This window comes from Lycium ferocissimum, chromosome 9 (assembly GCF_029784015.1).
Source record: "Lycium ferocissimum isolate CSIRO_LF1 chromosome 9, AGI_CSIRO_Lferr_CH_V1, whole genome shotgun sequence".
Classification (NCBI taxonomy): domain Eukaryota; kingdom Viridiplantae; phylum Streptophyta; class Magnoliopsida; order Solanales; family Solanaceae; genus Lycium; species Lycium ferocissimum.
Window position 1 is genome coordinate 1,316,222 of NC_081350.1, and position 12,575 is coordinate 1,328,796.

The window sequence follows — 12,575 nt, forward strand, 5'->3', positions numbered from 1 at the left end:
AAATATTAGCAACCTTGTGAATTGATTTGGGATTAGTGGTTCATTACCAACTTTGGAAGAAGCTTTAGGTTGAGTGGTAAGGCTTGAGTGCAAACACGAGTGACGTGAGGAGTTTTACTACTAACGTTGTTTGCTAAAAATGTCTAATCTTGGAAAATATTCCCAAGGAGGGAAGGACCCGAAGGCTATCATGAATTCACTTTCTCTCATCCATAAACTCATGGACTCGCTAAGGAGGGGTATAAGAGGAACGAAGGAGAAAATAAGGAGCTTGGAGTCTAGGTGGGAACAAATTGAGAGAGAAAAGATTGAGAGGAGTAAGGGAGAGAAAAGTGACAACCCTAGAGTGGAAAAAGAAGAGGTTGTGAGGAGTGATGTAAGAGAGTTGTCACAACCTTTTTCTAGCTCATGTAACTTTTCTTTTGTCCCTAGTTGTTCTAATGATGGTGCAAGTAATCTTGGAAGCAAACCGAATGATGAACCTCAAACTTTGAAAGTTCATGTTACACCTCAGAAAATTTTCCGTTGATGCACAGTGAATAGGCTAATGAAGAGCATGAAGTCTACGATGCTTCAATAAGTAAGAAATAGCATTTGATGATTCTAATTAAGATTTCCAAAGACATTGGAAGTGGGAGACCAAAAGTTGTTAAGGAAAGCAAGGTATACGTCGTGTGTCGGGCAAGATTTACGAGTATCGAATTAACGATGACTTAATGAAGTTTTGGGGAAGAGTTGTAACGTCCCTTGGATTGTTAATGAAGTGTTAAACAAGTGTTAAGAAGGTTCCATAAGGATTGGAGATCAAACGAAGTGACGGGAACAAGTTCAGTGGACTGGTGGGTTATACGTACTCATTATACGAACCGTATAATGTTATACGGACCGTATAATGGACCGTAGGACCATCACAATGAAGGTCCCTCACTGGTGGAATTATACGGTCAGTTATATGGACCGTATAAATTTATACGACCCGTATAATAGACCGTATAATGGTTCCAATTAAGGGTGAGCGAAAGGACCATTTCACGGTCACTTATACGGATCGTATAAGTTATACGTACCGTATAAGTGTCCGTATAACGACCCGAACGGATCAGAATGCTGAGTTATTAAAAAGGGGACTAAGTTCATTATTTCATTTCCACATTCCACACTTTCTCTCTAGAACTCTCTAGAATATTTCTCCCACATAAATTCAAGAGATATTAGTGATCATTTACATCTAGTTAAGTGAATCAAGTATGAGAAACCCATTAAAGTTCATCCAAAGCAAGAAATCCAAGTGAAGGAAACACTAGGGTTTTGATCAAGTGAGGAAATTGCACCCAAGGTTCAATCCTACACCATCTAAGGTAAGTTTCATGACATCTCCATGTTATTTAAAGTATTTGAAAGATGAAACACTTGGATTGCATGAAGAAATAGGAAATGGGTCATTAATGTGGGAATAGTGTCACTTTTGAATAGATGTTTGGAATCGCTTATGATTCTTGATACATTATGAATATAATCATGTTATAAATGATATTGAGAACATGGAATAGACCTTGAAGATGAATGAACGAAATTTGTGTGATATGACCATGAATATGGGTGAATTGGAGTGAATGGTGAAGTAAGAGTAATGTAGTTGACTGAAGGCTATTGTGGTGATATTGTGAATGTTATTATTGATGTTTGGGAGTTGATATATGACATGGAGGAAGTTGTATAAATAAAGGAGATGCTGTCCGATTTTCTCTAGAATTAGTCATGAATGCTAAGCTATCCATTATCTAGTGTTAGTATGCACTTCAATGAAGGTAGAAACGTGAGCATTGAAGAAGCACGTACAAATGGTAGAATAGTTGCACGAAAAGGTATGTAAGGCTAACCCTTCTTTCATAAGGCATGGTTCTTTGGCCAAATATTTATCCTTCTACGAGTCTACGTATACTCCAATGATCCTTTCTCTAAAAGCTATGAAGCTTATGATGCTCAATATGATACGATTGTACTAAGTTTCTTATACGATGAGTAATCCTCTAAGGATAGAACGTAATGAATGACGATAGAAAAAGGCTAAAGATAATTATGCGTTTATATATATATATATATATATATATATATATATATATATATATATATATATACACGACGATGCGCGCGCGCGCACCGCCGGTTGGGTACGAACAACCCTGAGACTTGGCAGGGCCAGGTATGACACTGAGCCTTGGTAGGGCCAGCTATGTGAAACACCGAACCTTCGTGGTCGGGTATGCTATATAAAAGCTATGTATATGACATCAATATGAGTAAGAATATGTTAAGAATATGTAAATGCCAAGTAAAGGCTACGTATATGCAATGTATATGATATGAACATGAGTATGAAAGGAAATATGAATACGAATACGAAAATGGATACGAAAGGTAGATGAGTACGGATATGAATGTATGTACACGAATACGCAATAGAAATGGAACGTCCCTATGGAAAGCAAGTAAGTGCTATGACGATGATGCTATTATCTCCCATCCTATGTTATCTCATATGTTGACTATTATGCTTTCATATTGATATTGATCATGCTTTACATACTCAGTACATTCTTCGTACTGATGTCTTTTTGTTTGTGGACGCTGCGTCATGCCCGCAGGTGGCTAGGGAGACAGACTTGATCCATAGCTATATTCTCAAGGACTATATAGCGGATCTCCATTTCATTCGGAGCTGCAACTTTTGGTATAGATTCTTTTGTGTACATATTTATGGGCACGGCGGGGTCCTGTCCCGCCCATATGTTATGATATGACGTACCCTTCTTAGAGGCTCGTAGACATTGTGTATATGGTTAGATATGTTGGCTTCGTCGGCCTATATTTTGGGATATTATTTTGATAGCCTTGTTGGCTTATGTACAATTATATGAGCATAGTGTTAATGATGATATAGATGTGTTGTTGCCCAATGAGATTAGAATGATGATGAATGAAAAGCATGATTTAACTACGTGGCTCACCTAGATGTGATTTATAAGTATGTTAAGGGGTGCCCAGGTGGGCTAACACCGGGTGCTCGTCGCGGCCCTCCGGTTGGGTCGTGACAGTTCATGAGGTAGTTGAGAGCTTCCCGAAAGAGCAAATGGGCTCCCAAGTTGAGAACCATGGTAAAGAAGATATTTTGTGTGCACTTCAAGGTAAAATAGCTAATCTTAACACTCCAAATCTTGTGAATGAGCATGTTGACTTGAATGTGAGTGAAAGCTTGTATTTATTTGAGCTTAATAAACCTTTACCTTGTGATAATCTTAGTGAGTCTTCATTGATTGTTGACAATGTCGTTGATATAGGTGGTCCAACACTAGTTGATCCTATTGATGACCATCTTGATTCTTCTTGTGAGATAAATTTGTGTCCACCTAGTGTTGACACTTGTGATTTCTATGTTAGTACATTGTCACGTGATATGATAGCTCACCCACTAGTTGATCCTAGAGATGACCGAATTGACTCTTCTAGTAAGATCGATTTGTGTCCAACTAGTGTGGGTATTTGTCTAGATCAATTTGCTTGTGATGATAGTCCACTAATTGAGGATTTGTGTGTTGTGCTTAATGACCCTCAATTTGGTGATGATGTTGATATAGTTGATCACGTATCTAGTCATGTGCATGAAAGTGATTGGAAAGATGACATTTGTCCTTATGAGAGTAGAATTGCATGTTTTGAACCTTCATCGTTTAATGATTTTCCTCTCATTAGAGATAATGCCTTATTTGAAATTGACATGACTTGTGGAAATTATGTACCTAGTGGGGTGTATGGCAATGTTGAGCATGTAGTTTCCTTTGAAGACTATAATGTGTTTTGTAACCCACTATGGGATGATGATGAGCTTAGTCTTGATGACAAGCATGGGGTGGGTGAATTTCTTGACACCATCCCTAATGACGAGGGTTCCTTCTTGAGGGTTTATGACCCACTTGATGGTCTAACGTCAAATTTGAGAATGGCTTCCGAAAGTGAAGAGTGCTCTTTAAAGAAGGCGAGTGAGTTACATGAACAAAAGCACACTTCTTGGAAGGACTATGCTAGATCTCCTAACCTAAAGGATGGGGAGATGCTACTTCTAGCTTGGCATAGGTTAGATAACCCTTTCCTTTGTGATAGAAACCTTCCCTTAAAGGGAAATGACAAGATAGTTAGGAAAGGATGTTTTGAAAAAAAAGGTGAACCTTGTTTGCAAATTGTCACTTATTCCATAATTGTTCCAAATAGTAGTGGCTTTCTTGAACTTGTGCTTGAACCCCATAATGAGTCTATACTTGAGGTCACTTTAGTTGAAGAAGTTGTTTTGTGTGACACCTGTTATATCCCGTATTTTTGAACGTCGGATTATTTGTAAGCTGAGGTGGGGCCCACGCGTTAAGATTTTTTTTTGGAACATGTGACAAGTTATATGAATCACATACGTAAAGTTAAACACAACTCATGAAGGACCCTTGGGCCAAATCAAAGTGGAAGCCCTCCAAACGAATATTTTTAAGAAAACGTTTTCGGGTGACCTGACTTTGAGGGGCAAAACGGTATTATAAGTTTGGAATTTGGAAAAATACCATGAAATAGAAGTTGTATATAATTGAATTAGCTTTCCAACCATAGGTCGTGGGTTCCCAGGCGACGTCGGTACAAGGAGATATGGACGTTTTAAGGTCGAAAGGTCAGTGGGCTAGGCCCAACTCGGGATCAACGTTAGGCCCAAAAAAAAAATGAATGAAATTAAGGCCCAAAAGTGAGGGGGTGGCCGGCCATACCTGGTCCAAGCCCACCAAATTAATTAATTTTCCATGTGCTAAATTAATATAAGGGATCATTAATTGTCTTGAAACATTTAGAAGTTTCAAGACAAGTTAAGACAAGGAGAAAAACAAGAACAAGAAGAGCAAAATAAAAGGCCATTCGCCATGTCCCAAAATTTTTGCCCTTTGAAATCTTCTCCCAAAAATTATTTTCTTGTGGTATTCCTACTAATTCAAGAGTCCTCTACAACGTGGTATAGTTGTTTCGGAAGATAGACCGCTTGTTTCGTCGATTTAACACTTTGGACAAGTGAAGAAGATAAGAAGAAAAAGGTAAGATTTCACTCCTTTTGTCTTGGAAAATATATATATAGGTGTTGTGGAATGTGGAAAGGAATGTGGAGTATGAAAATTTTGTGTTATGGACATATATATATGTATGGCCGAAAATGGTATGCATGGAAAGGGATGATTAAAATTTTATTTGTTATATTAATGGTGTTGTTGAAGCCTTGTGATGGAAATGGAGGAAAAATGGTTCAAGTTGGTATGGGAAATTGTTGAAAATGGTTATAGGAAATTATGTGATTTTAATAAAGATTTTATGTAATTGTGGAAGTAAGATTCAAAAATGAGAATTATGGTTGTCATTAATAAATTTGGAGGAAAATAATGCGATTTAGTAGTTTTGTCGCATTTGTAGAAGTTTCGGATGGAATATGGCATTTGGCGGAATACTTGAATTCGTGAATATTGTTGGAATATTATTGAAATATGTTTGAATAATTTTGAATTAGTTAATGGATATGGAAAATGTTGATATTAGTTGAAAGTACGAAGTTGGAGTAGAAGTTGTGACACTATGAAGAAAAGAAGACTAGTTATGTCCAATGTGTTTTGTATTAGATGTTGATGTTGTTAGCATTGTTGTTGGTATGGTTGTTGGTAACCCGGGCGGCGAATTTACGGGGAGATGTCGCCCAAATTTCGTAGACAAATAGTGAATTAAAGATTTGAATTCTAAAAGTCTTACTATTGATATTTGGTAAATGTGACCAATTGTAGATTTTGGAGGAAACGGGATTTGAATTTGGAGAAGCGTAAGCAGCGGAAAAGGTATGTAAGGCTTACCCTTTCTTTCTCTTGGCATGTCCTAGATGTGATAGGCTATGATTTGAGCCTCGGGGATGACTCTACTCTTAGAAATCCGAGCTTATATTCATCCCTTTTTCATTCAGCAGAATTGAATTAAATAACTTACGCTTTATTGTAAAGAAATGTTCAAACGTGCGTAACTTTTGAAAATGAAAGCGGAATACCTTGAAATCTTCGAGGATGATCCAATGGCACATAATGACCACGTTTTTATGTTCGTTACCCGACTTGACCCGAGGTGGGCCCACAGGTCCCCGAGATTTAGTTGTATTGTTCTATTTGTCTTATTTCCGTAAGATAATTAAGGAAACCTTTGACTATTGTTCCAAATTTGATATAAGTGTCCGGTAACTCGTATATGAGCATTCCGTTCGACTATTCGATATAAATGCTTCGGTACGAATGATCTGATTTAAATATTTTGATATAAGTATTCCGATGTAAATATTCTGATATAAGTATTCTGATATAGGTATTCTGATCTAAGTATTTTGGTGTAAGCATTATGATATGATAACTCCAATATGAGTACTCCGGTATGAGTGTCCGATATAAGTATTCTACTATGTGTATTTGGATATGAGTCGTCTGATTTGAGTATTCTAATATGAGAGTGTGCTCTATAAGCCTTAATGTTCTCCACGTACGATCTCGGATCGCTTAAAAAGGTCCGGAGAGGTTTCTGTATTTCAAACGCTCATAACTTCCCGATATTAATTTGAAAAAAACCCGAAATTCGTTTCTGAGCTCTTGAATGTCGGTGAGTGTACGTATTCATCGAGTCTGGATTTATGTGCATATGGTTTCTCACGACTCGCTCAAGGCTCAATGTATCCGTTCACCGCGTCCCGGCCGGGATCCGTTATCGTGCGCATGCCTCTCGTATATGTATGTTCACTGCGTCCCGGCCGGTTCGTTATCGTGCGGGTTCCACTTATTTGTTCACCGCGTCCCTCATAGGCGGGCCTCGTTTATGTATGTGATATTATGATGCGATGATATGGGGACGGTGGCCGGATGGCATATGATCCGTTCGTTCACCGCGTCCCATAGGCCGGGTTCGAGTACTCCCTCACCGGAGGGCGGGATTCTTCGCATATGCTTATGATAATATATGATCCGTTATGCATAATTGGTCCGAAAATAAGCATTTTGATATTACGACAAGGTCCGCATTTTTTTTGTACTTCGACTCCGATGACGATTTTGTACGTCGACTTTTACATCTCTCGATTTTGATAAGGCTCGCTTATTATGCCTCCATACTTCCGATTTTGATTACGAATCGTCCGATATATCTCTCCGTACGTCCGGCTCGTTCACGGATCTTTTACTTCCGTACGTCCGACTCGACCACGAATCTGTCCGACACGGCCCGTACGCCTAACTCTGATTACGGGTCTGTTCGATATAGCTCTGTACGTCTGCGTCTGATATATGACCTTATCTGAGCTTTCTGTACGTTCTGCACCTCTTCGGACATGCGATCTGTAATTGTAAAATAAGCATTTTAGTACCCTGGTTGACTCACTTACCTTCTGTACTCCTTCTGATATATGAGACAGGAATGTCTGATTTGTGTCTGAAAAATAAGCATCTGGTATTTTGACTAATGTATTTATCTTTTAGTCCTGTTTGGTTCGATTATGGTTCTGTTTATATTGCATGCCTTACATGCTCGCACATTTTCCGTACCGACCCCCTTTGTCTTCGGGGTCGCGTTTCATGCCACGCAGTACTCCCGGATGAGTCAAGTTATTATAGAAGGTGTTCCGGCGAGATGGCAAGCTCCATTCTCCCGAGGGTCGCCAAGTCGAGTTTGTTTGTTATGATTTCGGATGTATGTTAGAGACTTTGCGGACAAAGTTGTCGATAAGCGGCTCCGCATATGTTGGTCCGTGTTATATACTCGAATTTTGTATGATTATAGATTTGTTCGAGTTGAATGCTACGAAAAGAAAAATCTACTATGTATTTTATCTTATTTGATTCAAGAAGTTTGACGTGATTTTATGTGCAGCAAGAGTCTGAGGGTTCGCTCGGCCCTAAATAAGGGTCGGGTGCCCATCACACCCTAGTAAGGTCGGGGTGTGACAACACCTTTCTTTATTACTTATTTGCCTATGATGAACTTTGGAGGGGTCAACTTCTTGGTGCCCCATATGTGGAGTCTTTTCTCACGTTGATTATTGATGAGTGGCTATACCTCAAGTTTGTGCATCCTTGGCATGTTGGTCGATTTGTTTGTGCTAACACTAACCCTCATGCTTTGAGGATCTTGCTTGTTGTTGTCTTCCCTTGGTTTTTGCTAGGTTCGGATTCGAGGACGAATCCTTTTAAAGAAGGGGAGGATGATATGATTCTCATTGGCTCGAGTGCATTTATAGAGCCTATGATTCATGGTAGAGCTCAAGTTAGAGCCTATGATCTTTACTGGAGCTTATTCACCACATTTGGAGCTTTTCAAAGGGCCTCAAGTGTGTATTTCCACACTACACACTTGATGAGGATCAATGATGAGAGCCAAGTCTCTACAAGCTTCATAGAGGTGGAATCCTGCAAGGTTTGGGAGATTGCTTGGTTGGGCGATTTAGAGCTCGAGGTCTTTGCCCGCAAGACTTGGTTGATTAGGGGGGCATCTATGCAAGGAGGGGCATGTTTGGCCATTGAAGGCCAATCCTTGAATTGAAGACGACACTAAGAAGACTAGCCAAACAAGGCTCTTACTTCATTAAGGGTAGCATTGTAATTGCCTATTAGTCTTCTTTACTTAGCTTGTTTATATAGCTTGTCTTTCATTTAATTAGGGAGATTATGATGAACTGGGAATACTCCTTTGGAGAGATAGATTGTTTAGCTAGGATTAGCTTTAGATTAGTAATAGTTAATGATGGATTCCATTACTGGTTTTGAACTGATTTCCATTGATTTCGTGAAGGGTCGTTCATTTGTGGATTCAATTGAATTTCCCTTGCCTTGATTTCAAATAGTATAGGTTCTTTGAATTAAATCAAATTGAGAGGGTCTAGGTTTCATATACTTAGGTTTGCTCATAGGTTCATTATTCATTGGGTCTTGCTGTTATCCTCTATTTCTTATCCCCTTTTCTTCAATTCTCACCCCAATTTCTTGTTATCCTTTAATTCCGCGATTTAGCGATAAATTGGTGTTTTTCACCAATTCAATCGTATCAATAGAGGAGTCAGTACGAACAATGCACCGAGTATGTAAGGCATGAAAACAATATATATAAGAATCATGAAAGAAATCTAGGACATGAGAGTCAATCTGTATATCTGAATGTGTCTGTATAACTCTGTACATCTGAAAGTGCCTCTGAGGGCATATGATATGCATGCTTTCTTTCAAAAATCATATACATATATCATAATACCGTACCCGGCCATATAATATAGGCTCGGTGTTATCCGTAACCAACTGCAGTGGTGTGCACAGTAGGTGCCGAACCCGGCCGACTATAGCGCGGCTGGGTGTGGTGAAATAAGTGTACACACACACACACACACACACACACACACACACACACACACATATATAATGCATGAATGAATCATAGGAGTAACTTCTGGGCCTTTCGAAGTGACGTAGGGTCGGTAACCTCCGAACATTGTTATGGAACTAACATCTTCAATATGTCTTGCTTCTACTGAATCAACGATCACAAGTTCAAATCAAGAATCATCAAAGGTAAGTAGTAACATTATTGAGAATCCGAAGAACATAAGCTTTCTAACATTCTAAGAGTGGAATCATTATGGATAACATTCGTTCATTCGTTTTGTTCATTTCATAAGATTCATGCCAAAGAGAAAGTGTTACAACTCCCATTTCAATACGTCTTTAGTTTATGGTACATTAATCATTTTGGCCTCGAGTTTTGAGGTTCGTTTTCTAAGTTATGGGATGTCAAACATGTTTAACCCTTGTATATGAGTTGCTAAGTTTAAGTATTGTGAGTATTGAAAGGATTAGAAGTTAAATGAATAGGATAAAATAAGTTTCGTCGAGGTTCAACATTTATTTGAATGAAATACGGTCCAAGCTATAATACCCCGTATTTTTGGACTAGAAAATTGGACCGTCCAACATGAGCAAATTTACCCGAGTCCAAAGGATTTGGTCATATTCAAGCATGAAAATCAAGAACTCTGTGTATACAAGGAATGAAGTCCCAAAATGATTTAAGATGAAAAAGTGTGACAATGATGATTGCAAATAATATTTTATGTGTGCCAAATTAGGTTATGGACTAGTGGTATGTCACATGATCTGAATATATGAAGTGTATTAAAAATGATTACTATTTAAGTAAATTGGGACCAAAGAATTAATTATGTGAGTAATTAGTTAAATATTGGGGTGTAGTGCAAGAAGAAAAAGAGTAGAAATTAATAGATTATTAGTGGGACAACCTTTCCACGTGGATGCATAATGGAATGGGATAAATGACTCGCCTATTATTATTGAGTGATCTGGTGCTTATTAGTAATAAATGTTCAATTCAATATGATTTGGATCAAAATAAAATGGACTTCATAGCCCATTAAGTAGATACAACACTTTATGTATCATTTTGCATTCTGATCTTTTGTAACTAAAACGTGAATAGTTACTTGAGAGCTTTAACTATATTAGAAAATTCCACATGAACTTGGAAGCAACGTGTGGAGGTGAAATGATTCTGTTGTGCTGAAGCAAAACGTGAAGAACAACATACGGGATTTGTTCTCCGCTTCGATCTCGTTGCTTTATTTTGTCGTGTTATTGAATCCGGGCTTTCTTCGAATGGAAGTAAAGTGGAAGAAGATCATTTCTTGGCATACAAGGTAAGATTTATTCTCTCCTAGGTATATTTAAATTCATCCTGATCATAGCTAAGGGCCTGTTTGGAAAGCCACCCAGGTAATTGGAATTGGATGTAATTGGGTGTAATTACACAGTTTGGCCTGTTTGTTTGACCAGGTAATTACACAGTTAGGTGGGAATTGGGTGTAATTGACAGGGTGTAATTACACTCTCCAATTCTCAAGGGGGGGCTGAGAATTGGGTGTAATTACACCCTGTAATTACAGAGTTACTTTTTAGTTTATTTATTTTTTCTTTTATTTTATTTCTTTTCTTTTTTATTTTATTTTAATTTCTTTGCTTTTCTAATTTATTTTTTTATTTCTATTAATTAATTTATTTTTTATTTTTACTTTTTAATTATTTTTATTTTTTAAAATATATTTTTCTTTTTATATTATTTATATTTCATTTCCTTTCTTCTCATTTCCAACCTTTACTTCTTGTGGTTCCATATAATTGCTAGTATTTTTTTATTTTTTTATTTTATTCATTTAGCATAACAGTATTATTATTCTAATTTTTTAAACTACATCTCTTAATATTAGAAAGAATGAGTCATTAACAAACTTGGCATATAATGAGTGACGTTATTAAAGTATAATTTCGTTGTGAATGTGGTTATAGACTTATATTTTCTCTTTCTTTTGAATTATAGGAGTATTTACTTATGTTGCGTTGGAACTTACTTATGTAATGTTGGAATTTGACATAAGAGTATTATGTTAAAAAAATTTCTTTTGGATTTTGAATTTAGGTTATATTTTTTTAATTTAATTTATTTGTTTTAATACTATTGACTTGTTATTTCACATTGCTTGTTGTTTATTTTTTCTCTTATAATTGATAGAATTTTTGTTAAACATTTGAATAATATTGTGGCATTATATTTATAAATATTCTTTTTTTTTCTCAAACATCAAATCCCATGATGTTCTCACAAAAAAAGTATTTATAATCAATTAAAATAAAAATATTATTAATTTGAAATTATATATCAACTATTTTTTACAATATTAGTTACAAATATATGATTATTAATTAACATATTTTCAAGAAATAATGTGTTATTAAATAGTTAATTTAATATCATGTATAAAGGCACATATTTTTTAAATATTAATTTTAAATTTTTTATAGTGAATTTATTTTAAAATTAAACTAACTGTGTAATTACATTTATGCAACCAAACAAAGACGCTTGTAATTACACTGTAATTACATTATGACAAACAAACAGGTCATTGTAATTATAATACTGTGTAATTACTAGGCTATGTAATTACTAGGGTAGTAATTACACCAATTCCAATTACCAGGTGGCTTTCCAAACAGACCCTAAATTGTGAGATGGGAACTACGAAATTAATTGCGGGAAATCGGGTAAGTTATTGTTGTTGTGTGGGCTGATTTGAGGTATATTTTTGGGTTGTGTTGTGGCTGGAAATTGTTGGAGTAAATTAGGTATATTGTTGTTGTTTTCATTGATATGTATTTTGAAGGAAAGAAAAATTGGAGAAGTGTGTTTGATAATCGTATTCGAGTGTGTAGCTCGTTATATTGTGTTGCTGAGATTTACCTTGTTATTGGGCTGTTGTGATGATATGTAGAATTGGGGCGTACTAGTGATATAAGGGAGATGTTGCCCGTTTCGATTTAGAGTCATAGTTATCAATTGATAAATGCGATATACGAAAGCCCTCTAAAGTCATGTACGTATTCCTATGGTTATTGGTTTGGCATACTAATTGTGGAAAGTTCGTGATT